We start from the raw sequence: 20000 nt of genomic DNA, 5'->3' as shown, positions 1-20000 counted from the left end.
CACCACAGAAAGAAAGGAGAAAAGCAAAACCAATGTCAGTACTTTTCATTAAAGTTTTAGTAGGCTAATTGGAAGATTAAACGAGACTTACCTGTAAGTTGAAGTTTGATTGAGATTCTATCACATGATGGACAGAGCAAGGAGATCACATGAGATCCATGTAGCATAGCGCACGCGCAAGATCATTCTTAAAAGGTGTGGGTGTGAGAAGGGAAGAAACCCCAGCTTACCCCACAGAGGAACAGCAAGTATGTTCCAATAAGTGAAATATTTGCATATAACTCCTATAGGGAGGGAGAATAGAAAGGGTGGGCATGTGATCCCCTCGCTCTGTCCATCATGTGATAGAATCTCAATCAAACTTCAACTTACAGGTAAGTCTCGTTTAATCTTCCAATAAAAACTTACAGGTACATGTAAGTCTCGTTTAATCTTCCAATAAATTATTCTATCACATGCCTACCAGAGCGGGAGATCCCATGAGACTCTAAAGCCTTTGAGCACCCACATGCAAATGAAGAAACTGGAGGTGTATAGTAAGATGTAAACATTTACTACACCAAGTTATCTGTTATGTGCTTCTACATGTAGCATCACAATGGAACAGTAACCAAAGAAAATTTTTTCATGAATTGTAACCCGAACCTATAGGGAATAATACATGGGATAACAAGAGACTTTGCAAGTCTAATGTCTCAATATCTAGCAGATGCCATACTGTCATTACTTGACATGATGGGTTTGTCATAGAATTTCCGGAATGTATCAGCAGTACTCCAGCCAGCCTGGGATAAAATTTCATCGAAAGGCACATCCTTCTGCTCAGCTTTGGAAACACTGGCTGCTCTTGTGCTGTGGCTTGTAAACAGCTCAGTGTCGATACCCGATCTTTGCAGCACTATTTTAGCCCATCTAGAGATTGTGTCTCTCGATACTGATTTATGCGGTTTAACAAAACTTATAAACTCGTGACTGGTGTTCATCACCTCTGATAGTGTGTGTACGTTTGAAGTATTCTTTCAGTGTTTTAATGGGACATATGTGACAGTCCTGTTTGAAAGCCTGGATAGTGATAGCTGATGCTGGTTTTCCTGGTTTGCTTGTTTTGGTGTGGCTAGTCAGGTTGAAGACACAAGATGTATCACTAAGATGCATAGTGGTAATATTAAACAAGTGTATCGATTGTCCTCTTTGTCCTGTGATCAGTAGGAGTAACATAAGCAGCTTAAGCGTCAGATCGTTCAATGTCAACTTCTCTACCAGGTCCAAGGTGGTCAAGTAATTTAGGACCAGTGAAACATCCCATATTTTGTTGTACCAAGGATGAGGTGTTCGTTTTTCAAAACCCCTTTCATAAATCGTACTGTACGTGGGTGGGAACCAAACTTGCTGCAGGTATTCATGTGTAAAATTGACGAGAGAGCTGATCGGGCAGTGTTCAGTGTGGAGTAGCTAAGGTGTTTGTCATATAAGCCCGCCAGGAAATCTAAAGCTTCGCCCATTTGTGGGGAATAGCAATTAATTTTCCTTTCACCACAAAACTTGAGCCACTGTTCAATGTAGGTCTTGTACTGGAGCATCAGGATGCCATGAGGATGTAGACAACGTCACAGGGAGCCCACACTAACGGTGTGACTGGCGACTGTTTACAAAATTTAAAGGATTTCTATGGAAATATTATAAGGTTCGTATTATAGCCAAATGTTACGGGAAATGTTCATCTGGAAAGTCACAATAAATGTAAACCTACCTCAATCGTTGTGCGTTGTCGTTCTTTTGCCTGAAAACGGCGAATTTAGGCGATTTTGAAGGTTTTGCTTTCGTCGTTTACCTAAGCGCTTTTCTCTCTATATAACGCTCAGGTAAACAACAACAGCAAAACCTTCAAAATCGCCTAAATTCGCCGTTTTCAGGCAAAAGAACGACAAAGCACAACGATTGAGGTAAGTTTACATTTATTGTGACTTTTCAGATGAACATTTTCCGTAACATTTGGCTATAATACGAACGTTATAATATTTCCATAGAAATCCTTTAAATTTTGTAAACAGTCACCACACCGTTTGTGTGGGTGCCCTGTGGCAACGTGCCCAGAAATGTTGTAGTTTGTGAAGGAATTCCTGAGACCGGACATACCATCAATTTCAGTTTTCTCCACAGAGGCTGGGGTTTCAGATGTCCTGGGTGTTGAAGGAGGTTCTTGGCTGGGTTCAGGATCCATAGGTTTTGTAAACATGCTGAAGAAAAAATGGGAACCATGGTTGGCTTGGCCATAACGGGTCAATGAGAATTCCTGTTGCCTTGTCCTTGTTGATTTTTTGGAGGTATCGTGGGATCAGGTTGAAAGGTGGAAATGCATAAAAAATGAAAAGGATGCCCATTTTGTGAAAAGGCATCTACAACAGAGCACCCTGGGTCTGGTTTCCAGGAACAGTAGGTGTCAAACTTATGATTGAGCCTTGTGGCAATCAAATCTGTTGTAAGGTCAGGGTATTCTGCAATGATTTCCTGGAGAGCTCCAGCGTTCAAAGCCCACTCGTGCTCATCATTGAAATTGCGCGACTGTTCATCTGCATCGATATTTGATATTTCAGGAATATAGACGCGGCAGAGACCCATATCTCCCGAGAAATTGACCATTCTCACAGGTCGTTAGCTAGTTGGTCCAACTCAAGAGATTTAGAACCCCCCATGTTATTAACAAAGGCGACTGCCGTTGTGTTGTCTAACTGCAGCTGAATATGTATTCCCCTAGTATGATCTGCAAAGGATTTTAGGCCAAAAAATGCAGCCTGCAGTTCTAACAGATTGATGTGCCTTAAAGGGGCAGTATCATGGGAGATCGATGGGAGATATCATGATTTTCGGCCAAAATTCACTAAATTTAAACTTTGAACACTGAGTTAATTAATTACTCAATCGCTAATTTAAAGAAATATCAATAGTGATTCTAAGACGAAACGTTGAACCAAAATATAGTACAACCAGCGATTTTTAGTGCGTTACAACAGCGAAATTTGAAAACGTCTGCCAGACGTTTTCAAATTTGAACCCCTTTCTATCTTGGTTATCTGCCGGCGAAAATATCCTTGGATAGTTTCTTTGCATTCTGATAGTCTTTTAATGGACTTTTGTCATTATATCTTGGCTGCTATCAACCGAATAGCATCTTTCCGATTTTCTATGTGTTACTAAAAATAGCGTGATACTGTCCCTTTAAAGCCTCCGATGGGGTCCACCTCCCCCCAATCTTTCTTCCATGAAAAACTGCTCCCCATCCCTTTTTGGAAGCATCTGCCTGTATAATCATTGAGGGTGTAGGGTAGCAGATGTGCTTCTGGACCCGTGGTGTATATGTAATCCACCAAAGCAGTTCCTGTTCAATTGATGCCTCAGACAATTCCATTGGCATATTAAAATCCCCTGCATTAGCTGCAAGTTCATTTGTTTTATCGTGTTCAAGTCCTCTGAAGTGGAGAGGTCCATACTCTGCCCCAGGGAACAAGGCGACGATGAGGCCAATTGCCCTGGCTACGTCTAAAATTAGCAGTGTGGCCTTCTGTACCCTCTGGCGGCAAGCTTTGACAATCTATCTATTTTTTCTGGTGTTGGTGAGATTGTCATTTTTACTGAATTGAGAATAAGACCAAGGAATTTCAGTGTTTGAGTAGGGATAAATACTGATTTGTTGGGTTGAATGTAAAAACCTAGTTCGGTGAACAGGTTCACAGTGCTAACAATGTTAAGCTTGCATTCATCCCCGGTTTCACCTTGCAAATTTATAGGAGTCATCAATATAACCCATGCTCATATGGCCCTGGTTGTGTAGTGTTGAAATAACTGGCTTAAGAATCTTTGTAAAATTGCGTGGAGCACTCGAGAGGCCATTAGGGAGGCAAGTATATTTCTAAAGGCAACCCTTAAATTCAAATTTCAAAACATTTTGGTGGTCTTTCTGTATGGGTACGGTGTAATAGGCATCCTTTAGATCCACCGATGCCATATAACAACCTGGTTCAATCATTTTTGTAACTGTGTCAAGAGTGTCCATTTTAAAATGATGGTGCTCCGCTGACTTATTAAACTCTGTAAGGTTGACGGGATCACTCGAAAAGACCCATGAGGTTTGGGTCTAAGAAAAATTGTAGATATGTATTCAATAGGTTCATGATGTGAGCGTTAAATTTGTTTACTCCTTTTTCTAGAAGGGTTTTAATTTCCTGTTGAACTATAAGCTCTTCTTGAGCATTAAAGACACTCGGCCTGTAATGTGATTGACAGGGCACAAGGCTTTCTTCAAAAGAAATTTTTACAGCAGATACATAGTCTAATATGTTTATATCAATTGTAATTTTACGCCAACTGAGCAAACACTCTCTCAGATTGCCTGCGTGAAAGGTCGTAAGGTCGGGTAAAAATTCAACATTATCATGTGAGCTTACTCCAATGTTTACTGTTTGTTTATGGTCCCCTCTTTTTTCCGAGGAGGTTGGCCTTTGGATAAAAAATCGTTTCTCTCCCGATAGGGAGCATAGCGGTTGTTGCTGTGGTGTCCGTAGATTTTTCTACCGCCAAGACGATTATTTCTATCACGGCTGTGACTAGCCCGTGGGGCAACAACAACAACAACAACAACACTTAACGGGGCTGAGGGACGCACTTTTTTAGTGAGTCGGTTGACATCTGTGATGATGTCTTTTGCCAACTTGGAGAGGTCTCTGAATAGATACTCGTAGGTCTGGTTGACCGGTGAGCTACTGCATAATGCAGCATAGTCTTTATTAAGGTCATTCTTCATCGCTCGCGGTCGGGCGGTGTTAAAATCGTGGTGACCTTGAAGTGTGAGCGCAATGGCATCAGTCATGAACTTGAACAAATCCTTGTTGTCCTTCAATGCAGATTAAGGACTAGGTCTGTTGCTTTCATCATGGCGACTGCGCCCCCACCAACGCATTCTGCGATTTTTGGGTCCTGGAGTCGTTTGTCCTCGACGTAGCGGATATTTGGTTTCATATTAGGTGATTTACACGTGGCGTTCTGAGGCCTGTCATGTTTTGTGGTCGAGGGTAAAGATCAATCTTCGATTGGATCTTCTCGTCCGGCAACTTCTCTTTCAAAAGAGAGTTTACGATACCTGCCAGACCCTCGCTGGCAACCGGGCCAGTTTTCTCACTGGCATCTAGATCGCGAGCGATATCAGCCAAAACATTTGGTTCTGATGACCCGCTAGCTGTTAGCTCGGCTACTCGTTCGTCGAGTGACTCCGTGACATTGTTTTCCCTCTCTTAGGGGAGCCGCCGCTAAATTCAGCGGGCTCACTTTTGGCCAAGATATTCTCATTCATCTTTTTCATCTCTTGGGGAAGAGCGGCGAACATAGAGCCTGTAGATGTAGCGACCGGTGTGCTTTCTAACCTCAAAAGTTCGTCTTCACTTGGGCTGTCCGCGTCCGCCATACTCAAGTTTGGGCGGGAAACCGTCTGACTTCAACTACGTTGAAGTGCGAGTAGTGACAACACGTAAACAGTTAGATTAAAATGGGGTCAACTACGTTGACTCACTGTATGCTTATGTGAGTCTTACTGCATAAGACTAAGCAATATTTTCAAGCGAAATTCCAACGACAATGGTCCAGACGTGATCTCGCTGTTGATGCAAGCTATGCAATGATCTTGCGTGTGCGCTGCGCTATCTCATGGGATCTCCCGCTCTAGTAGTCATGTGATAGAACTACAGTCGAACCTCCCTTTGCGACCACCTCTTGCAAGCAATCAGTTTTCTAAAATACCAAAAGTTTACAAGTCAAAGCACTTTAGCTGGAACCTCTTGAACATGTAAGCTAAAGCGACCGCAACCATTTTTAGAGCAGAAAGTTTGGCATTAATTCTTTAGTTTTCAACCTTTTGTAAGTGACCACTTGACTGATAATAACGTGTGGCTGCAACATCGTATATTGAACGCAATGCAAACCTACGTCAGACAACACACAAGTAACCATACATGTAGATTCAAGTACAGTAAGAATTTCATAGTTTTGTTTAAGACAACAGTAATCTTGTGCTAAAAGGCAGTCTGCTCAAGCCCTTTTTTTAGGTCATTATTGTTCTAATTATCTGATTTGATTATACCATTTCAAGAACCTCCCGTAAGTGTTCACCCAAAATGTCAAGACTAAGTGGTCGCTTAAACAGGAGGTTGTCGCATACATGTAGGAGACGTCAGACCATAGGGGGCCTAAATTTTTCTTCATTGGCATAATTATGGTAACTGCAGAGACTTACCCCATGAGCCAATTCTCATTCTAACCCATATAATAATTTTTAGTAACCAAAAAAATATTTTAACTTGAAATTTCAATTTCAAAACCATTAATGGGTTGCCTCTGATAATCTTACCCAATATGGGGAATGGGATAATTCTCATCAAAAACTACACTTTGTTTTCATTCTTATCAGGAAAATATAGAATAGTTTCAACTTTCCCAAAAAATTCGATTTGTTTTGGAATATCTCACCAAGAAATTCACAAAATCCTATACAAAGTCTTATTAATTTTTATAAACAATGTACTGTATAGGCTTACCGACTCATTTTTGATGTCGTCACAAAAACTAAATTTATGAAGTTACGGGATTTGTTAGTTAGGAACCGAGACAAAATTAGAAGGATTTGTATGGAGTCATTGGGGCATAACAGAGCTTATAATTATATGTCGCCCCTAAATTGCAATTAGATGCTGATTTTTGGTAAGTAGGCGTTTTTCATCATGCTCTTTCCGAATATACTATATTTGTGGTGTCACACTTTAGGATACTGTTTTGACACAGTTTAACTGTGTCAGACTTCAAACACTTATACACTGTGTATCACAGTTATTGTGTTAGGACGCTATTGATGGTCATTCTGTGAATTCATAAGATACATGTGGATGTGAAAAGGTGAAAGTATAGATGCAGATGAAAACTGCTTAAGTTAAAGAGGAAGTATCACGAAAATTTGCTGTTATTTCAAAACCCAAAAATGTTTGACTGTTAGCAGAAACAACAAAATAATTGTCAAGTTTGTTAAAAATTATCACCCCAGTACAATAAAACTGTCGATTAGTGCCTCTGGCCAGAGACAGGGTAGGCCGGTTTGGATTGAAACTTGAAAAATATTAGGCTAATGTTTTTCAAGTTTTCGCATTTTTGTTTCCAAAATGCGCTAGAACAGATCACAAGTTGTTTCTTTCAAGAATATTTTAAAAATATTTTGTGCAGCTTGTTGCTGCACTAGCCTCTTTAGTTATGCTAATCCTCAGCCACATGTAAGAAAGGAATGAAAGGATGTTGCAAAACCGCTACATTGTAACTGGTGTTTTGAGTTAAGAACTCTAAGCTTACGTCACAAATGAAGGGCTTGCTGGAAAAAGGCCATCAGTGAATGATTTGGTCTTCAAATCCAAATTTCTCTAAATATGTTCTACAGTACATGTAGTTAATCGTTGTGATTTACATGTTAGGTGCCTGGTGCATTAGTTTCCAATACTTTCCAGCACTTACAATTTAATGCATCAGTGCTCTTTAGCAACAGTAATGGTTTCAAGCAGTTGCCTAATTATTGGTGAACAAGTTATAGATTTTTTTTAGACTTTATAGGTTTGGGTTAGGGCTAGGGTTTATAGGTCAACATAGCAACAATTAAACATGTTAAAGACAAATCTTAAGACCCACCTTCAGCCAAAAAGACTTGTGGGCATTTGTTATTTCGACAAACGCTTCTGTTTCTATTGTTCAATATTGGGAGTGGGGAGGGGGGGCATTAGGGGTCAGGTATTTATTTTCAGGTCCCAAGAACACGGGGTGGGCGAGGGAGAGGGTGGCTTTAATTTTTTTAAATCCCACAGTGTGTAAGTTTTAAACAGAACTTCAGTTACAGTTACCTTTTGTGAAATCTTCCATGCACCACACCACAACTAATAAAACAGGACTAATAAGCTTTGCATCACAAAGACATTGTAATAAATGAAGTTTCCGTAGCACAATAATATATATGCATGCTTTTGAAGACCATATTTTTTGTGGACAAACAGACTGATGTTTTGAAAATTGTTACACCTAGTTTTGAACTGCCTCTTTTCAGTTTTCCATCATAGTTGGTTGGGTTGGTGGGAGTCGAGTGTATGAAATAATCTTACCTACATGTACAAACTGGGGGCTTATTAGAGGGGGTTCTTCATAGGGAATTCACTGTATTTTAACAAGATGCCGCCAAGACAGATACACAAGGACAGTTGCAGTAGGATCAGAATAAGCAGCAATACATGTACCTTTCATTTCCATTAAATGATTACAATCCAGTTATATTAACCAGTCATGCTCATTTAGTTTTGAAGTACAATATCACATTGTCAGTCAGTTTTGCTTCATTTTCTCTTGTCTAAGTATCTTTGTATCAACAACTCATAAACAGCACTCTCAAATTGTTTTGCCAGCCAACATTTTTCCGGCGCCCCACAGATGACGATTTCCCACTTATTTCACATTAACTTCACTCAAAACCCCTTTGGACTCTGGACTTTTTTGGTCTTTTTCCCTACTACACAAAATTTTGAGAGGGCTGTACAGCATTGCCAAACCTAACCAGAATAAACTCTTTTTTTTTTTTTTTTTTTCAGATAAAAGACTGTACCAGCAAAGCAGCGGAGAAGGCATAATTCAAGCCCTGGCTAATTTTACTTGGCTTATTTACATAATTACATACGTTTTTACATGATGTGATTAAAAAGGGAACCTCTAAATAAGTAAAACATAAATTTCCGTGGAGCCAGCAGGCAGAAAATAACTTTTATGAAAGTTACGACTTTTTTATAGTAAGCATGTTTCGGATGAAACTTCATCCTTCTCTGAGTACAGATGGTGTTAGATGGTGTGGTACAAATACAAGAGGAACAATATAGCTAATTACAACGTGACAATAAATATACATGTAGAGCATTTAACTAATTACAGCTTGATAAGAAAAGTAAATATACAGCTAATTACGACGTGACAATAATAAAGAAAACGGAACGGAAAATATATACCGAGTAGACAAACAAAACTAAATACATGTTGTTATTGAATGATTGAAAGATTTACATGAAAAATTTCCTTGTTGGGTGTTGGTTTTTCCCGTCCCGTTTTTTCTCCCTTCCCGTTACAAGGAAATTAAGGCTTAGTTTGGAATTCTAAAGCATAGGGATTTCACACACGGTAAAAAAATGCCATTTGACCAAAAGTGATGTTGTTGACTACGAAGTTCATATTTGACCTTTTTTCTATTGACTAGTTGTTGCTGAGGATAGGGCCCGCGGAGTGGTTTTGGAGTGTGTGTGTGTGTGTGTGTGGGTGGGGAGAGGGGTGGGGCGCAGAGACAACTAGGGGTTCTGGGCATGCTCCCCCCAAAAATATTTAAACTTAAGACTTCTGAAATGGCTATAAATGCATCAATAACAGTCAACACTAATGTAAATTTTTAATTGTATCAACTAAAAATGTTTAAATAGAAGAAAAGGTTCTCGCAGTTATCTATGTAACAAAACTGTTTGCGAGGAACCTGAAAAAAAATTCACACATTTTTACGGGGTTTGAACCCATGACCTCTGCGATACGTATGCAGTGCTCTACCAACTGCGCTATCAAGCCTACTGGGAGCTGCATGCTCTTGTTCTGAGTTCATAATATCATAATATACCGGTGAAGAATGAATGAATATGAATATAAAGCATGTTACACATATTATGTGTAAGATGTATAATTATGTACTGCGGATGAAAGATTAACTTAGAGGGAAAGATTCGCAGTTATCTACGCAACCAAACTGTTTGCGAAAACCAGTGATAAACTGTGAAATAAAAGTGATGGTATATTTCCAGCCTGGTGAATGAATGAGAATGATGTATTATTTTTAGAAAGTGACACAGGCATACTCGGAAAAAAATCCGAGTGCTCCTATCAGGAGTCGAACCTAAGACCTTCCGATTACTAGTAATCGGAATCGCATAGCATGAAGATGTCGGCAAGATCATTCCCAAAGGCTTAATTATCAAATGTAGACCAACGTTTGAATCATCATCCTGTGAACAGTTACAGCGTCGATGGACAAAATTACTGACAAGAACATCTCGCGAAATGATTAAACTCCTTCAAATACAATGCAAGAAACGCATGCACCGTGACAAGATTATTGACGATCACACTAAACGTTTTTTTAATACTGACTGATTCCAAACCCGGACGATTTGACATACTACCCAAAATACACAAAGAAGGTAACCCCGGACGTCCCATTGTTTCCAGTAACTCTCACCCTACAGAACGCATCTCTCAGTTTGTAGACTATCACCTCAAACCTCTGGTACAGACTACACAATCCTTCATAAAAGACACTACATACTTCCTTAACAAACTCCAACAACTCGGACAATTACCCAATAACGCCATTCTTGTCACTCTGGACGTTTCTTCTCTCTACACCAACATACCTCATAACGAAGGCATCAACGCGTGTCGACACTTCCTCGAAACACGTAACCGCAACCCCTCTACCATAAGTTCCGAAACTTTATGTGACCTCATACGCATGATCCTTACCATGAACAATTTTACGTTCAACGACAAACACTATCTAAAGACTCACGGAACTGCTATGGGAACCAGAATGGCTCCTTCTTACGCCAATTTGTTTCTTGCCAAATTTGAGACGCACGCATTACTACATGCTCCATTTCAACCATACATATGGTGGCGCTTCATAGACGACATCTTCATGATATGGACACACTCTCTCGACGACCTCCAAACCTTCACTACTTATCTCAATAACATTCACCCCACTTTTAAATTTACATCCAATTATTCTCTCACATCTATACCCTTTCTGGACGTCAGTGTGTCTCTCTATAACGGCACTATCACTACCGACCTTTACACTAAGCCTACTGACAAACATCAATACTTGTTACAATCTTCATGTCATCCTAGACACACTAAGAGAGCCATTCCATTCAGCTTAGCTCTCAGACTTCGACGTATTTGTTCTTCTGACGAAACTTTTAAACTCCGAACAAACGAACTCAGAACCTATCTCAACAAACGGGGATACAATCTTTCATTCCTCAACCAAGAAATAGGACGTGTTAACGGCATCCCACCGGTTCCGACGCTATAGCTACGAAAGGCACCTCCGACACCAACCAACCTATACGAGTACCCCTTGTCGTCACATACAATCCAGCCCTTCGTTCTGTATCATCCATTATTCACAAACACTTCAACATCCTATCTTCATCTCCCCGCTGCGCTAACGTTTTCAAAGCCGCACCTCTTGTTGCCTTCCGACGGACCAACAACCTGAGTGATTTACTAGTTAGCACCAAACTACGTAATCCCACACAAAACAACCTACCCTATGGATCTTTTCGATGTGGAGACAACTGTTTAACTTGCAACTACATAACAGACGGACGTACCAGCTACACATTTCATTCTACCGGCGAAACTAGACATATTACTCATCATATAGACTGTAACTCTAAAAACGTTATTTACATGGTACACTGCAACCGCTGCCACAAACAATACATAGGAGAAACAAAACGACGACTTAAAGACCGTTTTAACGAACACCGTAGACCAGTCGACAAACAAACAAACAGTTCCAAACCCACCACAGTTTCAGAACATTTTCTCTCTAACGACCATAACGCTTCTGACATGCTACTAATTCCTCTCGAACTCATCAAATCTAATCGTGACAGTGTACACAAAGCTAGAGAGGCATACCTCATCGACAGAGGTCAAACTATTGAACCCTTAGGTCTTAATAAGAGAGATGAGACATGAACATTTTTCCCGTCTTTCATCTTCCTACGTTATGTAATTAACTCATTGTTACGTATTTTGTTTTCGTCTACCACGTTGTAACGTTAGCTTATACCTATTTACCAGTTGTATTTTCAAATTTCAAATTGTAACGTTTTTGTTTATGTAGCTTTAGCCTTTTTTCAGGTATCTATTGTAGCTGTTTAAAATTGTAACGTATCTTGCCACAGGGTCAGTCTCAAACATACCCTGAAGAAGAAAGGCCGTGGCCTTCGAAATATTGGAAAATATACTTCCCTGACCGTGAAATCAGCCTTGCTCTTTTTTTAGATTGTTTGTTTGCGAAAAACCTGACGTTTTCTTTTAACCACCCAGCAGCTTACTGCACCTTGTCACTTGTCGTAGCAACAATTTTTTTTTGGATGATTGCAAAGTAATTTCACGGCACAACTGTAAATTAGTACGTTCTCCACAAAATAATGTTTCTTTTACTTGAATTAGCTAATGTGCTTTTCATTACGTGTAAAACACTCTTCGTCTACATAGCTAATTGTTCGTCGCGACGAGAAACCGTTATTAATAAGTATATCCTACTATCCGTAAGGCTCGGTGTACAGCCTAACGCAACTTCTGCGGCGCCTTAAAATTTAGCAAATCTACCATTTAGTGGTGAAATTTGTCAAAGGAGAAAGATTAAGAAAAGGGAAGATCGTTAATATCCTTGACACACCTTTGACATGAATCGGAGACAATTTGGACGCCACCATTGGATGAAAAACGTGATAATAATAATAATAATAATAATAATAATAATAATAATAATAATAATAATAATAATAATGTTTATTTGTGCTTTTTTTCTATTTACATGTTGATTCTTACAATCTTTTAGTGGTGTTATATAAATAAAATTAATTATTAGTTAAATTAATGTGCAAAGCAAGGAAGCTAAATAAACCATTAGGTTGTCTTGTTAGCTCCCTGGCTAATTTAGGTTCTAGATAGCAGGCAAAAAATAAAGAAAAAAAAAATGAAAAAGCAAATGAATGTTAATTCTCAATTGAAGATCATCCTTTTGTGACGATTGGGTGAAAATAATCTTGCTTTGGAAATAAAATTTACCGTTCTTGTATCTGTCTAGGATTTTGACATTAAAAACAGCTTCTTTGTTCCCCTGAACAAAGTCTAAGAGTTATCTCAGCTGATAGCCTATAATGTTAACCATTCTTTGAATCCAACATCCTTCGAAACCAAGAGGAAGATAGTGCGGGCTTGGAAAAGTGAAAATAGGCGGGAAAAATTAGGCGTAGAAAAGTAAGAGGACGGACTGCTTACTGACCAGTTCCAAACAGCCCAGCCAGCACTGCCTCCTGATTGGGCAAGAAAATAGTTTTGTCCTTCCCGCGTATTCGGTGAGCAACATGTATGCAGTAATCTTCGTGTCTTGATATCTGCGTCAAACCTCTTTACTTACACTTTTGACAAGCGTGAAATACGAACACAAGTTCACAGTCTTTGCCTTTGATGCGCGTCGAAGGTAAAGTCAAATATCAGCACTGCTAAACCGTTATATACGCTTATTTAGCGAATCTTATATACGAGAGTCATGTTAACTTCAAAAATGCTACTCCATAGAATATTTAAACTGGGATGAGTGAGCCCTGTAGCCCTTGCTGTGCCTGTCACCATTAGAAGCATTCTGCAACTTTATAGTCTGTTTCAATAGTTTGTCTGGCGTGAAGTAATTCTGCTTGTATTGCAAAGTGACATGTCAAAGTTGCTAGTGATTTTTCACGCATGCTTATATGTGACTTTAGCGTGTTTGGCCCCTCCGTAGCTTAGTGCCAATCCCACTCGAACCCATTCACTCCCTCAGTTTCTACTCTTCACGCAGGGTTGTTCTCTACAAAATTCCCTCTCCCCACCCCACCCCACCCCAACCTCCCACCCTACGCTCTTACACTGGTCGTCTGTCAAATCCCATCTTTCACCTGCCACGGTTACAGTAGTATCATCTTGTGATAATAAAAAATGTGATTATAATATATCGGATGGTCAGTTGCTTGTTAAAGCATTTTATAAGAAACGTCGAACAGCGTTACTCTTAATTTTTCTGATTATAATATAGCATAATACAATTATACACGCCTTTTCAGTAGAGACATAGCATAGGTTGCTATTCCACTGATTCTTGTCAAGGGTGAAGTCAAATGTGGGAAACATTTGAACTAAACCTTACAAACGCTTCAAAGGTGAAGTCAAAGAAGCAAACGGCCTTTCATATACTTTTATCATGGTTGAAAGGCGCCGTGCAATACAATTTCACAGCAATGACTGTCATCTCTTCCGCTCATCCGTGTTTTTTTTTTTTTTTGCTTCTCCTTCCCAGAAACTTTAGACCTTTGTCGTTCAACACGTTGAATGCTGCCGTCGTTGAACGGAGTAGAACCCTACACAATTTCAGTTCAACTTGTTGAATAGCTTTTTTCAACGTTAGCATTTAACTTGGCATGATATGTTGTGTTCTCTAACTGAGCGGCAAGTTAAGAACATGCAGCAAAACATGTATTCCATTCAAGTAGTTTAATCAACTAATCTGTGTCATTGATCTCTGCATTACAAACATGTGAGAGGCTCTTAAGTGGAACATTCTAGAGGAATCTATGGTATGCTAGATTGCGTTACATAACATCTCCCCTTTCGAGTATAAAATAACATCAAAATGTTAACACAAAACAAATGACATCAAAGTAACCTCAATCTAAAAGAGGTTCTAAATCAACCAGTCTATTTTAGTCCATTGGATGAAAATCTTAATCATGATTTACGACAGGTCCTATTCTTTTCAAAGTTCCGTCATGTCCATGTTCATAGTCTATAGGTCGAGTCTATCTGGGGGTTTAATGACTCGTCCAGATCTTGAGGTTTTAACATCTGATGAGGTCATCTTTTGTGGACTCACATCCAAAGGTTTGGTTGGTGAACTTTCCACTCGTTTTAAGGGAGTGTCCTTGATAGTACTTTCTGGCATGGCAACGAGATGTCGACGATTACGTCGGATCGAACTGCCAGCTTCAGTTTCAACCATGTAAGATCTTGGCGTTGGGGCTTTCTCTGTGACCATTGCTGGTGTCTTCTGGTCGGTAACCCATACGCGGTCTCCAGTACTTAATTTGGGAAGTTCAGTGCATCGATGGCTTGAATTGTAACGGCTTGTTTGGGTTAGTTTGCCTTCTTGTTCATGCGTCCGGACTTTCTCTAGGTCAAGCCATGATGGTTTCAGTTGGTCAGGGAACACCGGAACAGTTGTTCGGATCTTTCTGCCAAAGAGCATTTCTGCTGGGCTGTATCCGTTCTCCAATGGTGTTGCTCTGTATGACATCAGAGCTTTGGCTGGATCTTTTCCCTTCTTTAGTGTATTCTTCACCGTTTGCACTGCACGCTCAGCTTCTCCATTGGCCTGAGGCAACTTCGGGCTTGAAGTGATGTGCGTGAAGGAGTAATCCTTTGAAAACTGGTCAAACTCAGTTGAAGCAAACTGCGGTCCGTTATCAGATCTCAGGATCTCAGGGACTCCGTGTCTTGCAAAGATGGATTTAAGTGCACGGATGGTGTCGCTAGACTTCTGAGACGCCGTCAGAAGTGAGACTTCTACGTAGCGTGAGAAGTAGTCCACCACTACCAGGTAGGCTCGTCCGTTCAGGCTGAACAGGTCAGTACCCAGAATCTGCCATGGTCTTTCAGGAACTGCTGTCGGTATCATCGGTTCTCGGTTTGGCTTCCTATACTCGATGCATTTTCGGCAGCTCGTGACCATATCTTGATTGCTCAACCCAGGCCACCAGACTGAGTCCTTGGCTCGTCGTCGACACTTGACAATTCCTTGATGTCCTTCGTGAATTTGTTCTAGGATCTCCAGGCGCATACTTGAGGGGATAATGAGTCTAGAGCCCTTGAGGAGTAGTCCACGTACTTGGGAAATCTCGCCTCTTGAGCTCAAGTACGGACTCAGTGAACTTGGGATCTTGTGGAAATCAGGCCAACCATCTTCGCAGTATTCAAGAAGCTTCTTACACACCGGATCTTCTTGCTGCTTAGCAGAGATCTTTTCAAGACGCTTGTCCGTGGCGGGTAGTTGAAGCAGAACACTGTCAACATAGAGGTCAATCTCTTCTTCTTTCGCGTGGCTAGGCGTTGGCTGTAAAGGTGCTCGTGACAACGCATCGGCAGTTACCAGGTTTTTACCCGGAACATGGGAGATTGTAAAGTGGAATCGCAGGAGTCGCATTCTCAATCTCTGAATTCTTGGCGGCATCTCGTCAAGATTCTTTGATCCTAGTAGCGGTACGAGAGGTTTGTGGTCTGTTTCGACGTGAAACGTTTTGCCAACTAAGTAATCGGCCAATCTCTCGCACGCCCATGTAGTAGCTAGTGCCTCTTTCTCAATTTGGGCGTATCTTTGCTCAGTGCTTGTCAAGGCTCGTGAGATGAACGCCACTGGTTTCCAGTAACCCTCTGACTGCTTTTGGGTCAACACAGCTCCAATTCCATATGACGAGGCGTCTGCTGAAACTGTCGTCTCCAACTGTGGGTCGTAAATCGCCAGAACTGGGGTTGAAATCAGCTGTCTCTTGATCTCTTCGAACGCTTCCTTCTGTGCTGTGTCCCAGAGCCAAGCGCTATCTTTGGTAAGCAGTTCTCTTAGGGGTTTACTGGTCTGAGCTAAGTTGGGTAGGTACTTGCCCATTTGGTTGACCATTCCTAGAAATCTTCTCAAGTCTGAGACATCAGATGGGGCCTTCATCCGCTTGATCGCTTCAACTTTCGAAGGGTCAGCTTGAATCCCGTCTTTGCCGATCACGTGACCCAGGAACTCAACGTTTTCCTTGGCAAATTCACATTTCTCGAGGTTGAGGGTTACTCCATGCTCTTCAAGGCGTCGTAAGACTGCTTCTAAACGCTCGTCGTGCTGTTCATAAGAGTTTCCGAACACTAGGATGTCATCCATTTGACATTCCACTCCTTCCAGTCCAGCCACGATGTGCTGCATGGTTTTCTGGAAGTGTTCTGGGGCGGATGAGATTCCGAACGGGAGTCGTTTGTAGCAGTACCGTCCCCAGGGCGTAATGAAGGTAGTAAGCAGCTTAGACTTGGGGCTGAGTTTCCTCTGCCAAAACCCAGAGTTCGCGTCCAGTTTTGACACGATCTTGGCACCTGTGAGTTTGGCGAGTGTCTGCTCTGTGGTGGGCATGGGATGGTTCTCTCGTTGAACTGCTTTGTTAAGCTGGATAAAGTCTCCGCATATCCGTACTTTTCCATTTTTCTTGGGAACGACTACCACTGGAGAACACCATTCTGTGGGTTGATCCACCCGCTCGATGACTTCCATGTCTTCCATACGCTTTATTTCGGCTTTCACATTGTCCAGCAGTGGTATTGGAATTCTGCGGGGCGTAGTAAGGTTGAACGGTTTGGCTCCGTCGCTAAGCTTGATCTCATATTCGCCTGGCATACAGCCAAGTCCTTTGAAGAGGTTTGGGTGTGTCTTCTTCATGCGATCTGGGCTTCTCTCAGGTGAAACGACGTCGTCTATTTTCTTGATAATTCCAAGCTTGTGACAGGCTGTGCGGCCAAGTAGTGGGCGATCCAGATTATCCAGGACATAAATCTGCTCCTTGCATGACTTGTTTTCATACTTCAAAGAGGCTTCAAACTCTCCTTTACACTTGAGCTCGTACCGGCAAGGGCCATACAGCTTCTTGGACGTTTTCAACAGGATCGGTTTGTCAGTTATTTCGGTGAAAATCTTGCTGGGAAGTACTGTGACATCTGCACCGCAGTCTAGTTTGAATGTCACGCGATGGCTGTTGATTGTCGCGTCAGCTGTCCATGGTTTCTCTTGCTTGGATACGACTTCGCCAAGAAAGATGTCTGAATCTGAGCTAGAGCTCTCGGCTGCTTCAACTTCATAGACTTTACTCGGTGGTACGCTCGCGTGGCACCATTTGGCGAAATGGCCTTGTTTTGAGCACTTGTGACACTTCGCATCTTTTGCAGGGCACGACTGCCTGTTGTGATTTTTAGGGTTTCCACACCTTTCACATCCGGTAGTCCGTCTTTTAAACTTGCTGTTGTTTCCATCTCCGCTTGACTTGCTGGGTTGTTTCGGTTTATGTGACCCTCGAGGCCTTCCTGATTTTGCTTGTTTTTCTTCCAGGGTTTCAACATTGCTTGACGGAATGTGGCTTGATCTTATCACTCCCTGCTGCTTTTTGACAGACTCACTTTGTCTGGCTTGTTGAACGGCTTTTTCTAGCGTTAAACTTGCGTCAATCTGCAGTTTTTCGCTGAGTTTCTCGTTCCTAAGTCCGACAACTAAGCGGTCACGAATCATCTCATCCTTCAATGATCCATACTCGCAGAATTCGGCCAGACTATGAAGGGCAGTGATGAAATTTTCCACCGACTCATCTTGACCCTGTGCCCGTTGATTAAATTTTGCTCGCTCGTAGATTACGTTTTTCTTCGCGACAAAATGACTGTTGAATTTTGCTTTCACAGCATCATATTTGTGTGCATCTGACTCATCTGCGAAGACAAAACTGGCCATGATGTCTTCTGCATCACCACCCATGGCGTAAATAAGGGCATTTACTGTTAAGCATTGACTGTTAAGCATTGACCAAATAGCAGTCGAAATATTTGTTGATCAAAAAACGTTGAACCGTCTGTACACGATTAAAAGGGTCCAATTGACCATCTTTTGCGAGACTTAACGCAAAAAGGTGGCTCTCCTTTGCAAACCTTTCGAAAGGGCGTTTTGTGTCTGCCGTACACCCTACGCTCTTTAGTCTCCGAGTAGGAAACTGAAATATTTGAAGAGAAGTGAAGGTTTCCGGGCCGGGCATTGTTCTGTTAAAGGGACAGTATCACGCTATATTTAGTAACACATTAAAAATCGGGAAAACGCTATTCGGTTGATAGCAGCCAAGGTGTAACGACAAAATTCCATTTAAAGACTATCAGAATGCAAAGAAACTGCCCACGGATATTTTGGCCAGCAGATGACCAAGATAGAGAGGGGTTCAAATTTGAAAACGTCTGGCGGACGTTTTCAAATTTCGCTGTTGTGACGCACTGAAAATCGCCGGTTGTACGATATTTTGGTTCAACCTTTCGTCTTAGAATCACTATTAACATTACTTTAAATTAGCGATTGAGAAATTAATTAACACAGTGTTCAAAATTTATATTTTGTGAGTTTTGGCCAAAAATCATGATATCTCCCATCGATCTCCCATGATACTGCCCGTTTAATTAAGCTGTGTATCAGTTTTCTTTGGGTTTGAAAAAACGGGAAAAACGGCCATGAAAACTGGCTTTTCCAATCTGTAATCTAGCTTCTTTGTTGGTAAATCATGACACGCTACACTGGCAGTACTGAGCATCTTTCAGAATCACTCTTACAGCGACTCAGAACCACTGAGGCTGCGGGTTTTGTTCCTGAAACTTTGTAACGATGACTTCTATTGATTATTGAACGTTTCTTTCCTTTTTGGAGCAATATATCCTTGCTTGGCTTTCCTCTGCCAGAGTATTCGTTTTGAGGTCCAATTTTCCCACAAGCTGCTAACAGCAAATCCTGGAGACAAACTAATGCGGTCATATTTATTTTGCAAGCAGAATATAGTAGCATGTTAATTTGTGTTTTGTCTGCCCGAACACGCGTTGTTTGAAATAACTCAGCTTGTCTATTTTCAAAGTGTTGGCCGTATGTATTTACCGTCTCAATACTTTGTTTTAAGCCATTGATCTTAAAGTTGTTACGAAACGCCGTAAGCCATGCAGGGTTTTGAACCAATTTTGCAGACTAAACCCACTTAAGGCTGGTTTCCATATAATCGCAGACGATCGCAGATCGCAAACAATGGCAGACAATCGCAAAAAAGCCCGGGGGGGGGGGGGGACTCCCATATGAAACAGACGGGGGTGCTCGTCGTCTCGCTTAGGGGTGTAAATTGTGGAATTTGATCTCGCTTAGGGTGTTCCGGGCAAAGGGCCAATATTTTAAGGCGCCAAGGTCTCGTCTAGGGTTCCGTGAAGAAACACAGAATTACGCGAAGAGAAACAGAAGTCAAATTTTCTTTTTAACTTGTTTT

The 20000-nt window shown here is 41.2% G+C and overlaps 1 protein-coding gene, 1 long non-coding RNA gene and 2 pseudogenes across 2 annotated transcripts in view; 2 read left to right on the top strand and 2 right to left on the bottom strand.

Annotated features, from left to right (window-relative positions):
- LOC146460542 (uncharacterized) overlaps nt 1-9101 on the top strand; it is a 27064-nt gene extending 17963 nt beyond the window's left edge. Inside the window, exon 3 of the long non-coding RNA XR_014857616.1 lies at nt 8655-9101. This is a non-coding gene — a long non-coding RNA (uncharacterized LOC146460542). The remainder of the gene's footprint in view (nt 1-8654) is intronic.
- The window catches only part of LOC146460537 (uncharacterized), a 222867-nt gene that overhangs the window by 65848 nt on the left and 137019 nt on the right, over nt 1-20000 (top strand). The gene's annotated exons all lie outside the window — the stretch shown is intronic.
- On the bottom strand, nt 476-1602 carry LOC146460544 (uncharacterized; annotated as a pseudogene).
- On the bottom strand, nt 4131-5455 carry LOC146460543 (uncharacterized; annotated as a pseudogene).

The sequence above is a fragment of the Pavona decussata genome, unplaced genomic scaffold (assembly GCF_977016875.1).
Source record: "Pavona decussata unplaced genomic scaffold, jaPavDecu1.1 SCAFFOLD_211, whole genome shotgun sequence".
Classification (NCBI taxonomy): domain Eukaryota; kingdom Metazoa; phylum Cnidaria; class Anthozoa; order Scleractinia; family Agariciidae; genus Pavona; species Pavona decussata.
Note: the sequence above shows the minus strand (reverse complement) of the source record. Positions and strands in the feature narration are given on the sequence as shown.